This window comes from Stegodyphus dumicola, chromosome 4 (assembly GCF_044657685.1).
Source record: "Stegodyphus dumicola isolate Sdum_Otavi_A_Nest chromosome 4, ASM4465768v1".
In the NCBI taxonomy this organism is placed as follows: domain Eukaryota; kingdom Metazoa; phylum Arthropoda; class Arachnida; order Araneae; family Eresidae; genus Stegodyphus; species Stegodyphus dumicola.
The window spans coordinates 55,273,323-55,288,413 of record NC_140771.1 but is presented as its reverse complement, the minus strand read 5'-3'; positions in this window follow the sequence as shown (position 1 = coordinate 55,288,413).

Genomic DNA, 15,091 nt, shown 5'->3' with positions numbered 1-15,091 from the left:
GGCCCCATCAACATTCCAGAGAGCTATGGACATTGTTCTAAAGCCTGTCCTAAGAATATCGACTTTAATCTATCTAGATGATATAATTATAACGAGTAGTACGTTGGCACAACATATTAGAAGACTTAGAAGAAGTTTTTAAATTATTAAAAGTGGCCGGTCTTACAATTAATGCATCAAAATGCAAGTTCGCAACTAAAGAACTTAAATATCTCGTTTATAAAATTTCGCAAAAGGGTATAGAAACTCAGGATTCAAAAATAAAAGCCATCAAGAATTTCCCACCTCCCAACACCGCCAAGAAACGTTCTTCTTTCCTTGGGTTATGTTCTTATTTATGTTTTTTATTATCGGTCGTTCATAAAAGAATTTGCTAAAATTGTTGAACCCTTGTTAGTAATTAAAAGAAAGAAAAGTAAATTCACGTATACAGCAGAAGCAAATACTGCATTTGAAAGGTTAAAAGAAGCGCTCATCAATGCCCCTGTTTTGAAATTCCCGGAGGGGGACGAAAGTTTGGAAATTGCAGCAGATGCGTCGGACTATGCTGTAGGTGCTGTTCTCATGCAAAATGGCCATCCTTTGGCATTTTTTAGTAAAAATTTGTGTCATACGCAAAGGAATTATACAGCTACAGAGAGAGAAACATTAGCCGTCTTAATGGCTGTACACAAATTTCGAGTTTATTTCGGCAAAGCGCCAGTAACAGTCTTTTCGGATCATGCGGCTGTTGGTAGACTTTACTCGGGGAAAAACCTAACGCCCAGGTTAATACGATGGGCTTTAAAACTTCAAGAGTATAACCTCAGAATTAAATATAAACCGGGTAAGGAAAACAATGTAGCTGACGCACTATCTCGTATAAAATTGGACGATGAAGGCAACGAACTTAAATGCGCTGTGTTGACTTCAAAAATTTTAGATTCTAGAGAAACAATTATTGCTGAATTGAAAGCTGATCCTGAATTTGGAAGTATCTATGCGTATTTGAAAGACCACGAAAACTTTGAACACACAGATATCGAATCAATAAGAAATAGAGCAGAAAACTATGAAATAATAGATAATTTATTATTTTATACGAAAACAACAAACGAAAATTTCGAATACAAACCAGTCATCCCAGCCTCGCTTCGATTAAGCATTTTGAAGGAATTACACGACGCGAAAAAAGCGAGTCATTTAGGGGTCAGAAAGACTTTAAAAAGGGTACGCGAGGCGGTATATTTCCCGCAATTAATCAAAATAGTAACTGCGTATGTCAGGTCCTGCAATCAATGTCAGTTAATAAATGATATTAATTACAGCCCGGCCGGGCACTTAAATAGCATTCTCGCTACATTAGGAAATAGCATTCGCGCTTTTAGGCATAGATCTTCTTGGTCCTTTCCCCCACAGTGAGTTAAATAAAAATCGTTTTCTTTTAGTAATTGTAGATCATTTTTCAAAATGGACAGAAATTGTTCCACTTAAACGTGCGTCAGCCAAAACAGTCGCAGATGCATTCTTACACAGATACATTTTAAAATACGGTGCACCGATAAAAGTCATTAGCGATAACGGTAAACAATTCGTTAGCCAAATATTTGAAAACATTTTCACTGGACTTGGCATACGCCATATCAAAATGGTTCCGTATAGACCACAGGCAAACATAGCAGAAAGAGTTAGTAAAAATATTGTGAAAATAATTCGAAGTTATGTTAGCCCACATCACAAGCGCTGGGATGGCTACATAAATGAGTTAGCTTATGCTTTATGAACAGCAAATCACGATACTACGGGGAAAACTCCAGCAGAATTATTTTTAGGACGGAAGTTAATTACGCCACTAGATAAATTATTCTTTGTGCAACAATGAGAGCAAGAGTTCAAACAAAAAGATGTGCAAAAACTCATTGACCAGGCGGTTAAAAACTCGGATACGGCAAGAAATAGACAAAAATTGTACTATGATAGAAAACGCCGTGAAGCAGATATTAAAGTTGGAGATAAAGTGTTGAAGCGGAAATTTTCTTTATCAAGTGCCCCAGACAATTTTACTGCAAAGTTAGCTCCAAAATTGGAAGGCCCCTATGTAATTCAGGAAATCAAAGGAGTCGTATTGTACCTTAAGAACGAGAGAGGGGAAATCTGTAAAGCAAGTCCCGACCAGTTGAAAAGATATTATAGTCAAAATGATTTTGAAATCCTTAAAAGTTTCTTGCAGGACTCAAGCGTAAAAGAAGTGGAAGGTCAAGAAGTAACGTCACCCGCTCCACCACCCAAGAAGCAGAGAACTGAAGAGAAACTAAGCCCTTCTACAAGTCATGCGACGGTACCGAAAAGAAGAAATGAAAATGTTCAGACTCCAGCATTTAAGAAATACAAGAAAGCAACGCCGCCGTGTAAAGAATCTTTGGTAAAGAGGAAAAGATCAGTTACAACGTATCGCAGTAGAAATTCTGCATCGAGGAAAACACTTCCAGGGCCAGATAGTCAGGAGCAAACAAGGCCGCCGTTCACGAGAACGAAAAGACAGCAGGAGGAACGAAAAGACCACCACCAACAGAAGAAATTCAAGCACGATTCCAGGCCGGAGGACGCCAAGACCAGCCGTCCAGGGGCAAAACGGAAAAGACAGCAACCGGACGACTACCACTCCAAGAGGACTGCATACAGAGGGCGAAAAAGAAAAATCAACATGGACGAAACTCGAAAAACACAAAGGAGACGACTGACTTCGATGAATTCCATATCGTGGGAGCAGTTCTGCCAGAAGAGGATGTCGGAGTTCCAATCATCGAAAACTCAAAGATAAGTTAAAATCTTGTATAAAATTTTTCTTTTGTTCCGAAATGTTATGCGTAAATACGAAGTTCTATGTTTTGACGGAAGTCAATTTGTCTCGGTTGAGACTTAGTTTTGTTTTACTTTATTTAGCTAAGGCAAAAGTATTATTTTCTTTAAGTATAAAATTTAAGAACAAGCAGTTCCTGTTGGTCGAAAGACTAATTCTGTTATATTAAAGCCAAAATTTGGCCGAATGTAAAATAACTTCGTATTCTTGTATTAATGATAACTTTAGTTTCAGTGCCGAGGGGAAGTGTTGCAATACTAAAACACGAATATTCCCGTTTTGACACCACACATGGTGGAGAGCCAGAGTAAAGTTAAATTCATGTTTGAATACTTGAATGAATGTGAATTAAGTAGTAATTTAGAAAAATAAAACGAACAAAAACTTTATTTAGTGTCAAGAAAGTGTAAATTATAATGTATTTAGAAAGATACTGATACTTATTCCTTCCAGATGCTGGAAGGAAGAGAACAGATTGATTGCTGAAGTCCAGGAAAGGTTGCTGTAAGAAGAGAGGGTAAAATGATTATCTACAGAAATTTATTCTAATTTTTGAGAAAACAGTTTGTTTTATGTAAACGAAGCTCTTAAATTTTAGTTCAGAATATGGAAACTCTTCAACAGGTCGTTTCTAGGACCTGCTTCCAAGTTTACCAAATTCTGGCAGCGGCAAATGTAGGGTTTATATTTATTTTAACTAACATTTATTTTAAGTTTAAACTATCTTTCCTGTCAAGCCTTATTTTCCCCTGGAATTGCCAATGCCAGAGTATGTAAATTTTAGTAGAACGCGCAAAGCATTCAAATTGTCAGCGGAAGTAATTTGAGTTAAATAGAAGAGAAACAAGTTCGTAAGTGTGCTTTCTTGCTTCACGAACGTGAAGGTGGCTAGGTAGAAATTGAAGAACCGCGCGTTTCGGCCTGTGTGCTTGTCTCGGCAGATAGTTGAATCTTTCAACTTAATATTCAGAAGTTTGCTGAAATATCAGCGGTATCTTAGAACGCGGTTAGGTTAGTTACGTTTAGAGAGCCTCTTAGTTATTATTCATTTTTAGTTTCTTATTTTTATTTTACCGCCGGGTCGGCGTAGTTTGTGAGCGTCAAGTGCACGCATCTGTAACTTCTAAAGTAGAATAAAAAGGGAGTTAAACCCTTCTTAAGAGTTTTGTGTACTTTCCAGCTCATAGCAGTCACTATTATTGTTGCGTGTAGGTTGGGGCCGCGCAACACCACAAAATAAACCTTTATTTTCGATCCATTTTATTAACCTCTGAATTTATTTATTTTCGAACAATCACCAGAAAACCTCAATTTCACCAATGGGGCAGGCAACTCCAGCGGTGATTACTTTAGAAAGGTGATGGGTGATTGACTGTACATAGGGAAGAGCATTTACCTCTTGCTTCAGGTGAAAAAATTGCACGGTACGGCTATACTCATAAGTCTATACAACTCTTGAGACGTTCATACAACTAAATGATTCTTTCGTAGAACACGTTTTTTGGAATCCAGTTTTAGTCTTTAGTTACATATTTCTAAATTTCTCAATGCAATTGAATAACGAACTCTGAAGACAACTTTCTTTTAGGGAAGAGATAATGGTCCTCAGATAATGAATCTAGCGAATAACTAGTAGTACTAAACCGGATGGTCCAGAGTTCTGACACTTTAATTTTTTCTAGAACAGACCTAAAGAGAATGGAAGTGTGTGACGGCACATTGTCGTTGCAACAGAAACTAGTTTTTCAATTGAGCTTTTCTGTCTAACGCGCTGAATTTTCTTCAAAAGTGTATTCATTATGTCTCTAAAAAGCAAGTAGTCCACCATCTGTTTCACAAGACCAAATTCATTATAAATTATTTCTCTCTAATCAGGAAAAGTTACTAATGTAGTCTTACTCTAGATTTCTGAAACTGAAGTTCCGGTGGCCAAGATGAACCTTCTTCAGCAGGAGCAGATGATTTGCATTTAGTCTCATAATAAGTAACGAATCCAATTTCATCTCCAGTCACAATTTGTTCAAAAAGAATCAGGACTAGCGTCTGCTATTTGGATCAGTTCATGGCACCGAAAGAAATTCGATATTCTTTCTGATTTGCAATTAATAAATGAGGCGAAAATCGAAAACAAACCTTTCTTTCTTTTCGTTTAGATTTTACATGACAAATTAGTGAGCAGAGTCTGTATTGATGTTATAATCAACTATCATTCGAAGAGTCAGATGACAATTTTTCAGCAATCATAATCATTGTCGAACTTTCCGATGTTCTCATTCGTTCGAAATTGTTAAAAACGACCTCTCCTTGATCAGGGCCAGATTTAGACTTAATAAGACTCTAAGCTATTTGAGATATGGAACCCTTTATAAGTCTGTTATAATATATTTTAATACTATTTATACTATATCTTAATTGTTTGGGGGACCCCAAAGAAAATGGGGACCCTAAGCTATAGCTTATGTAACTTATACATAAATCCGGCTCTGTCCTTTATTCATTATCAATATCTTTACATCTGTAACGGAATCGTTTGTACCAATGAAAACTTTTGATCGTATTAAAGCTTGATCTCTGCATGTTTTTGTTGTTGCTTGATCTCTGCATTCTGTTTGAAACTAACTGTAAACAGTTTCAAACTGGTGGTCAGCGAAGACGTTTCATTTATGTAACAGTTGCAAATACGTTGTTGCAAAGATATCAAGATTTTAGTTATTGGAAGTCTAAGTTTATATTTTCATTTCCATTAAAATTATGGCTCTAGGTACCGTTGTTTTTATCACAATGCGAGAAACATAAATACAGTTATGCAGATTCTTCATAATTTAATTTCTTAAATATAACACAGGGAGATAATATTTGTTGGTAATACACTCATGTCCATAAATTAAGGATAATTCGGAGTCACGCGGAAATCGAACTCTAAAATAAATATATCACCTGTAAAATCACTACACACATCTTCAAGAATCATATGCAAATTTCAGGAAGTAACCAGATGACACCGATGGTACGTCACAATGATGAGAGTGTAAGAGAGTGATATATAAGGAATATAGACAAAGAAGTAAAATTGTTCGCAGGCGCTTTATAAGCATTTCAGTGCAATAACCGAATAGTTATGACACAAAGGACGCATTTGGGTGATTTTTTACGTGGTAGAATTATCGGCCGTCTGGAATGTGGGCGTACCCAACTGGAAGTATCAGACGAACTTGGAATTGTCCAGAGTGTCATCTCCAGGCTTTGGCAACGATTCCAAGATGATGGTAATGTGAGTAAACGTTACAGCACAGGTCGCCCCAGAGTGACAACGCCGAATGAGGACCGGTATTTGGCAGTTACTGCCAAAAGAAACAGGCGGAGCACAGCCTCAGACCTGTCTCGTCAGCTCTCTTCAGCCACTGGTACGACAATTTCAAGGCAGACCGTGTACAGACGCTTAGGGCAGATTGGTCTATATGCTCGTAGACCTGTCAGATGCATTTCACTTACTGCAACTCACTGTCGCCTGCGGTTAGCCTGGAGTAGAGAGCATGCATTGTGGACACCGCAACAGTGGGCTTGTGTGATGTTTTCCGACGAGTCCAGGTTTAGCTTGCAATCTGATTCTCGCCGGACTTTCATATGGAGAGCTGCAGGTGCACGTTACCACCAAAAAAAAAAAAAAAAAAAAAAAAAAAAATGAAAGACACCGTTACGGTGGTGCAGGAGTGCTCGTTTGGGGTGGAATTATTCTGGGTTCGAGAACTGACCTGCATGTTTAAATTGGAACCATGACAAGCCAAATCTATCGGGACGTCATTCTGAAACAACATGTACGTTTGTTTCGGGGCGCCATGGGCGCGCATTTTGTGTTTATGGATGACAACGCCCGTCCTCACCGTGCAAACATTGTAAGCGAATGCCTTCAATCGGAGGATATCACCCGTATGGACTGGCCAGCATTCTCACCGGACTTGAATCAAGTAGAGCACGTGTGGGACATGCTTCGCCGACGAGTTGCAGCCCGTCAACCTCCTCCTACATGTCCACCGGAACTTTGGAGAGCATTGCTTTTTGAGTGGTGTAATATCCCCCAAGATCCGATCGATAATTGATACTCAGCATGCCTAGGCGTTGTACGGACTGTATTGCATCGTCTGGGAGACATACAATGTATTAACAATCATACCAACCATGTAATATTGGTTTTTTGTAAATAGGTGTTTTTTTTTTTTTTTTTTTTTGTAATTTGCTCCAGGGAGAAAAAAATCGCTATTTTTTTTAATAATATCAAACATATAGCATCTTTATTTGCTCTTTTCCTTTTGTTTAATGAATAAGCTTTACAAATAAGTCAAATTTGTTTTGCTTCTAACTCTTCCTTTGCCTGATTTTGCATTATCCTTTATTTATGGACATGAGTGTAATTTGAAAAGTGAACTGTCATTTATAGTGAATCAACGCAAAATGCCAAAACGAAATTAATAGTCCTTCTGGGCAAATTGCCCCTTCGAACTAAAAATGAGACCGGAAGATTGCAATTTGTAACATAGCTGAGGAATAGGGCTCAACTTAATAATTAGACTTTTATATTCGATGCAGAAGTCAGTCATCTGATTGAGAGGTAATGGAAATTGTCTACAGCCAAAGCACACATCATATTACTTAAAAGAGTTTTTCATTAATTGCATTAAAAATATGCTAGTAAAGCTTGTTTCTATTTAAAAGCATCAAAATATTAACAAACGCATATTGTTTTTAAACTGTTCACCGTATGCATATTTCATAAGTGCACATCTGTGTAGGGCGTGGCTTCTAGGATGCACCAATGGGCTTCCAGTAATATTTCTGTCATGTCACATGATCTTTCGGCGCGCTTTAAGATTTAAACGAGATGATTGAAAATATTTTGCCACGCAGTTTTCTGTACAAAATAAAGCATCGTCGATTTCTCAAAATTTTCATTGCGAAGTTAGATCAAATGTAAGTAATTGTGAAGATTTCACTACCTGGTTGAAAGAATTTAAAATAAATACAAACACATGTTGGATACTGCGCAAAAATATCCATTCGAAATATTACTTAATAATTTGTCAATAAGATGAAGAAAAAAAATATGTGATAAACATCTGAGCCCAAATGCTGTCTTTACATAAAATTATGCATACGAGAAAAAATATTTACATCAATTATATAAGTAAACAGAAGTCTATATTATTGCAGTCTATATGAAAAAAAAATGTTCTATAATAATAGCCAATGCAGAATTTTACTTAAAGTGAACTTTACTAATTATATATTTTGTATACATTTAGTGTGTTATATTTCACATTTAATAACTGCTTAATGTTAAATGTACTGTCTGCACAAGAAATACTCATCAAACAAAATGAATTTATCTTATTCACAACGAAAATATTCAGTTTATTCACATATACCTATAACTTGTAATGTTAACAATGGATATAATCAGATCATACACAGTATGTATTTTGAATCTTAAACTTTTATCAAAAGAATGCAAGCACTGAAATAAGAAAACACTAGATTCATTGTAACCTTTTCCAGTCCTTCTCAGCTAAAAAGCTATACACTTGAAATCTCTTAATACACAGGTTAGTAAATGCATAATATTCGAGGCTAATTGTAGCTTGAGTCACTTTCTCGATGTAAAGAGCCATAATATGCCGTGAACATCAATCCAAATATCAATGCGTGATAAAAATCGCGAAAGTGAAAGGTTGGTGATTAATTACACTCATAAAACGAAAGCACTACGAGATTTTCTGCTATTACGCCATACATTTATAACTGCGAAACAAATGCAAATTAAAACGTAAACAACATACACTCACATGCGTCATAAGAGCAACAGAAGCTCATTGGTCCATTTTCGAAACCCCTCCCTCAGTGGCTACCCTGATGTGCACTTGTGAAATATGCTCACCGTATTACGCTGATAAGTAAATCGAACGTGTAGTTAAATTTGAAAGATATATCTAAGATCTTTTTAGTCGACTAGTAACAGCTTCCTGCTTCATCAGAACGACTTCTTTCACTAAAACGGAAACCATAAATCAAGAAATTTATAACGGTGCTAATTAAGGACTTGAAAAAACGCAAAATGCTTGCAAAAGGCAGATCACGCCTTCTCTTCTTTTCGCAAATTTTAAATAGCAGTTTTGTTACTTCTTCTATCGGCATTCAGGTTCCATGTTTCCTAAAGTCAATATCCTGAGCACTGTGCGTTTCGTCAGCTGTTTAGTTAGAAAACGCGTAACTCAGACTGAACAAATACAAAAAAAGCCATTAAGAAGGAAAGTCATATGCTAAAATACTGTAGGTGATTTTGTTCCCTGTCAAAATAGTCTGCACGTACGTTGAAGATCAACTTCATTATTTACTTTTTAGGCGAGTTAGAATCTGCCAGAAATGAATTTCACCCGCTTTATTTACTTCCTCTGTCTTCAGAATATATCAGTTTTCACCAACAAAAACAGTTTCCAGTCAATAAAAACTAATTTTTGGAAAATTCTGAGTATTTGTTATAAAATATTTATAAACATTATCATTTGGTATTAAAACTATCTAGTCAACGCTTATAAAAAAGCCCCAACTTTTCATGTTACTACTTTCCTGTAGAATTATTTTTGTGCAGAAATTAAAATTCCATGAGCATTATTATAAATATAGCATGTTGCTAATATCATATTGATGATAATTTGTAGAAATTGGTATTCTGTTAGTAGAAGAAGAAAAGAGATTAGGGCAGGGAGTGATCTTTCAGAAGTACAATAATCTTTCTGAATTTCACAGTCATACAGAAATACAAGTCCTAGCATTAGCAATCTATACAAGTCCACCAAAATATTATTTTATCAAGAAAATTAAGACACAACTACCTTTTCGGAATACGTTTATTTATACACCGAAACCATATTTAGATACAAAAATTGTTACGATCGCGTTAAAAGATATAGTAAAACTTTTGAAAATTAAAATGAAAAAAGCACATTTATTGCAAAAGGAATTACAAAACGAAATATTAAATGAGCACATGCAATGCACAAATTGAAAAATGATTAAAACAATCACATGAGATACATCTTACATTAATTTAAAATTTTCTCATAATAATGAGCTTTCCCTTTGCAATAGAGATAAAAAAAAAAGTTTTAACAACATCTCTAATTTCACATTTTTATCAAGTGTATATTTGATATATATCCAAAACGTATTGAATTATTCATTAAGCCAATTTGTTCCCGTTATTTTTTAAGGCTGTAAGGCACTTAATTGTCATTTTTGTAAGAAATTAGTTACTTTTCCTAAATTCAAGTTATCATGAATACATGCAAAATTTTTCACGCGCATATGAATTCTTTCACAATTTTCTATCATATTTCATAGAAACTTATAAATTAAGTAAAACAATTTAGACAAAATATTTTATCAATGTATATGCCATATTTTTTTTTATAAAATTTATTACTTGAGTAAACAAATTTTTTCATAAAATAGCAGATATATAGAGGGAAGGTCAAACGTAACCTTAATGTAGGGATAAAAATTCACAGTGCATAGAAAAGCACGTAGGTTTGATTGGAAATATGACGTCAGCAGAGATGGCCGTTCGCTTGGAAGCATGCAATAAGCAAAGTACAGTTATCCTATTTTAGACAGCTAAAATTCGGGGATTTTCTATTCTTTCTCTGCATATACTATTGATAAAAACATTAAAGTTACGTTTTGACTCTTTCTCATAGAACTAAATATTTATAAATTTCTTAGTGACCATATCATTAATTTTAAGCTACAGATTGTAAATATCTCACATCACAATTTTAGTAAACTTCACTATAGAAATGAATTTTAAAAAATAAAAAATTCTCACCTCAAGTAAATACATAATTACCTCTTTAGAAGAACAAAAGAGAATAATATATATAAATAAATATACATTAGATGGAAATATGGCTAATAATTCCGTTCTCTCTGCTATACGTAACAGTTCTAACAGTTAGTTGAGATGGGGGAAAGACTAAAATCACTATCGTATCCTATCGCGTATAAGAAGCAAACTTATTTTCACAGGAAAAGCAGATAAAAATCAGTGGTGCGGTTTATACAGGAAAATGATTAAAAATAGGTACACTCTGCACACACACACAAAGGAAAAAAAATATTCTATATCTTCTATTTTACTAGGCCGATGACGAAATTTAACATGCATTTTTCATGTCTTGAAAGCGCGACTTAGGATACATATTAGATGTATATATGGGTTCTAACATTGGTATTCTGACACAAAAACGTACTTTTCTGGAATGATATACCTCCTCTTTTTTTTTTTTTCCCAATATTTCGATTATACAACTGAAATTATGAAAATTGCTAGGTTTTGTAAAATATCGCACGAATAGTTTTTAAAATATTAGCTCTCAAAATTTTAGCTACTCAGTGTTTGAATCTGGTGTATCTCTTTCTTTAATTAAATTTAATTGATTCCTTCTTTCACAGTTCGAAATTTAGATTCAATCTAAATAAAATTCGCGGCTATTTTCTGATTTGTCTTTAAAATTTGAATTTTTTTAGTAATTTTTATAGATTTTTGTAGAAAAAAAAAATATAACCTATTAAATTTTTGCCATCATTTTAAATGTCTTAAAGCACATCTTAAAGCGCATTTTATAAAGCACATCTTAAAGCACATCTTATAAAGCACATCTTATAAAGCACGTCTTATAAAGCACGTCTTAAAGCAGATCTTATAAAGCACATCTTATAAAGCACATGTCTTAAATCTTAAAGCACATCTTATAAAGCACATGTCTTAAATATTAAAGCACATCTTAAAGCACATCTTGTAGAGCACATTTCGTAGAGCACATCTTAAAGCGCATCTTATAAAGCTCATCTTAAAGCACATCTTATAAAGCTCATCTTAAAGCACATCTTATAAAGCACATCTTAAAGCGCATCTTATAAAGCACATGTCTTAAATCTTAAAGCACATCTTAAAGCGCATCTTATAAAGCACATGTCTTAAATCTTAAAGCACATCTTAAAGCGCATCTTATAAAGCTCATCTTAAAGCACATCTTAAAGCGCATCTTATAAAGCTCATCTTAAAGCACATCTTATAAAGCTCATCTTAAAGCACATCTTATAAAGCACATCTTAAAGCGCATCTTATAAAGCACATGTCTTAAATCTTAAAGCACATCTTAAAGCGCATCTTATAAAGCTCATCTTAAAGCACATCTTAAAGCGCATCTTAAAAAGCTCATCTTAAAGCACATCTTAAAGCGCATCTTATAAAGCTCATCTTAAAGCACATCTTATAAAGCTCATCTTAAAGCACATCTTATAAAGCACATCTTAAAGCGCATCTTATAAAGCACATGTCTTAAATCTTAAAGCACATCTTAAAGCGCATCTTATAAAGCTCATCTTAAAGCACATCTTAAAGTGCATCTTATAAAGCTCATCTTAAAGCACATATAAAGCTCATCTTAAAGCACATCTTAAAGCGCATCTTATAAAGCTCATCTTAAAGCACATCTTAAAGCGCATCTTATAAAGCTCATCTTAAAGCACATCTTATAAAGCACATCTTAAAGCGCGTTTTATAAAGCACATCTTAAAGCACATCTTATAAAGCAATTCTTAAAGCACATCTTATAAAGCACATGTCTTAAAAATCTTAAAGCACATCTTATAAAGCAATTCTTAAAGCACATCTTATAAAGCACATCTTAAAGCACATGTCTTAAATCTTAAAGCATATCTTATAAAGCACATCTTAAAAAGCACATTATAAAGCACATCTTAAATCAATGCTAAGCGTACCTGAAAAACAAATAGAGTTTTTCATTAAAATTTCTCAAGATATACGTGAATTTATATATTGACGCGTTTTGAAATTTTGCATATACGTTATAAACGATAATAACACCAAATGTGGTTAATGAACTTTGTCAAAATTATTTGAAAGAATGAAAGATATGCATTTTTTTTTTTTCTGTAACGCATAATGAAAATGAAAAGAAAATAAGTCATCATAAATTAAGAAATTCCCCAAGTGAATTACTCTTGGCGAAAACTGAAAAAAGTGCGCTAGGATAATTTTTTTAATTTAAAAAGAAACTCTTACCAAATTTTACAAAATTTAATATTTAGGCTTAATTTGAGTCGTAGAATCGAAATATGAAAAAAAAAAAAAAAATTGGTATGTCATTTCAGAAAAAGTCATGCTTTGTGTCAAAATACGTATGTCACAACAATGCTATATATCACTGGTTCTCAACGGGGGCGGTATCTCCCCCCAGGGTGCAGTGGAAGGATGCTGAGGGGCAATGAACTTGTTTTGGGTGGCAGGAAAGCGGCGATGAGAATGTTTTGGCATTCGAACTTAATTTTAAAACTCCCAAAAAATTTATTAAATCGATTATCCGATTTACACCATTTGTACCAGCAATAAAACGAACTTACTCCCTCGTGCAATTCTAAGGATGTTGAGACGAATCTGTAAAAAATTCATCCTGACGAACAAAATAAAGATTTTTCGTTTTTCCGGAACATCAGTCTGAAGACATCGTCTGTCTCAGGGTTACTAGTAACCTCATAAAAAAAAAAAGTGACGATGGTTTGATTGCCTGTTGTAATATATCAAAATTAATTGTTAAATCTGGATAAGCTCATAAAATGGACGAAGATTTGATACAATACTATTTAAAGTCGACTTTAAATAGTGGAAAGCGGGGACTCATCTCTTTAAAACTATTGAAGCGAACGTTCAGAAACTGTCTCTGAACATTAAGCACAGATATGCTACTGATCATACTTGATTGTTTCATTAATATTATTCTTTTAATGTATTTTTTGTTCTTTTTTAAATTTAATTAAAAATAAAGAATTTTTAAACATAAAACATCGCTTATGCAATTTTTTCCGGCATTAGTCATTTCAGTTTTAACAAAAGGAATGTAATTAATTACCTTCCAGGCAAAACTATCGAGTTAAGTAAAAAATATGGTGTGTAGGTCTACTGAAAAAAAAATTACTCAGAATGTTTGCCTTTTATAATTCAGGTAACCCCTTTTCTCGTACATAAATTAAAGGATTTTCACAAAGGAGGGCGTTAAAATATTTTTCGCTCCTTAGAGGGGCGGTAGCTTAGAAAAAATTGAAAATCGATGATATCAGGGTTGGGCAAACTTCATGTCAGTAAGAGCGCACGGTTGAATACAGGAATGTTTGAGAGCCGCATCTAGTTTTTTCTAAAAGCCACAAGTTCATATTTACATCATTATAGAAGTAGTGGATGAGGTTTTAAATAGAAATAAATCCATGATAACTTTGTAGAAAGAGTCTAAACTAATTAATTACTTCTTTTTGGACACTGAATAGTTTTAGTTTACTATATTTCATATATATGTTACCGTGAAAGACCGAAATTGGAGAATGTCGACTTTCACCGGAGAATGTCAACATTCACCAAATACGTCGGTGAAAGATCGAATATTTCTTTACATTCGGAGCCTCACCGGTGTATGTCGACAATCACAGATATGCTCTGGTGTAGGTCGAGAAGAGAGGAGTATATGTACACGCTGCCATTCCAAAAGGAAGTGTTCCACAAATAAATGCAGTTGTAAAAGCAAGGGCCTCTTGTGCAATTCAAAGTGTCATAATAGTTTAAGTTGTTGCAATAAATAAGATTTGAATCACATAATTTGGTAAGTTTATAACTTCTATTATTTTCCTTTCTCATTTTGAATGTACTGTGTGTTTTAAGTTCTTGTATTCTTAAGTTCTTATTCTCAGTCTCAAGTGCGTTTTTTCGTGAATGAATTACGGAGAAGGAAATATAATATTCTTACATGTTCATGTCGACATTCACCGGTGTAAGTCAGAAATAAGAGTATTTGGAAAATATTTCGGACATACACCAAGCGACTATGTGAATGTTGACATTCACCGGTGAAAGTCGACATTCTCCAGATTTCGGTGTTTCACCGTAACATATATATTTTATATGCAGGAGCCGCACAAATTGCCTGCGAGAGCAGAGAGGCTCGCGAGCCGCCCTTTGAGCACCTCTGCTATATATTATATATTATTGTATATCCTCAGTCGCACTTTCGAGACACAAAAAACACGAATTTAATATCGTCAACTTGCCCAGTTAGAACGAGAGATATAAAACTGTCCTGTTTTGTGCAGAGTGTATCTAAGTGAGTAAGCAGTTGTAAGCCCAGAAACATG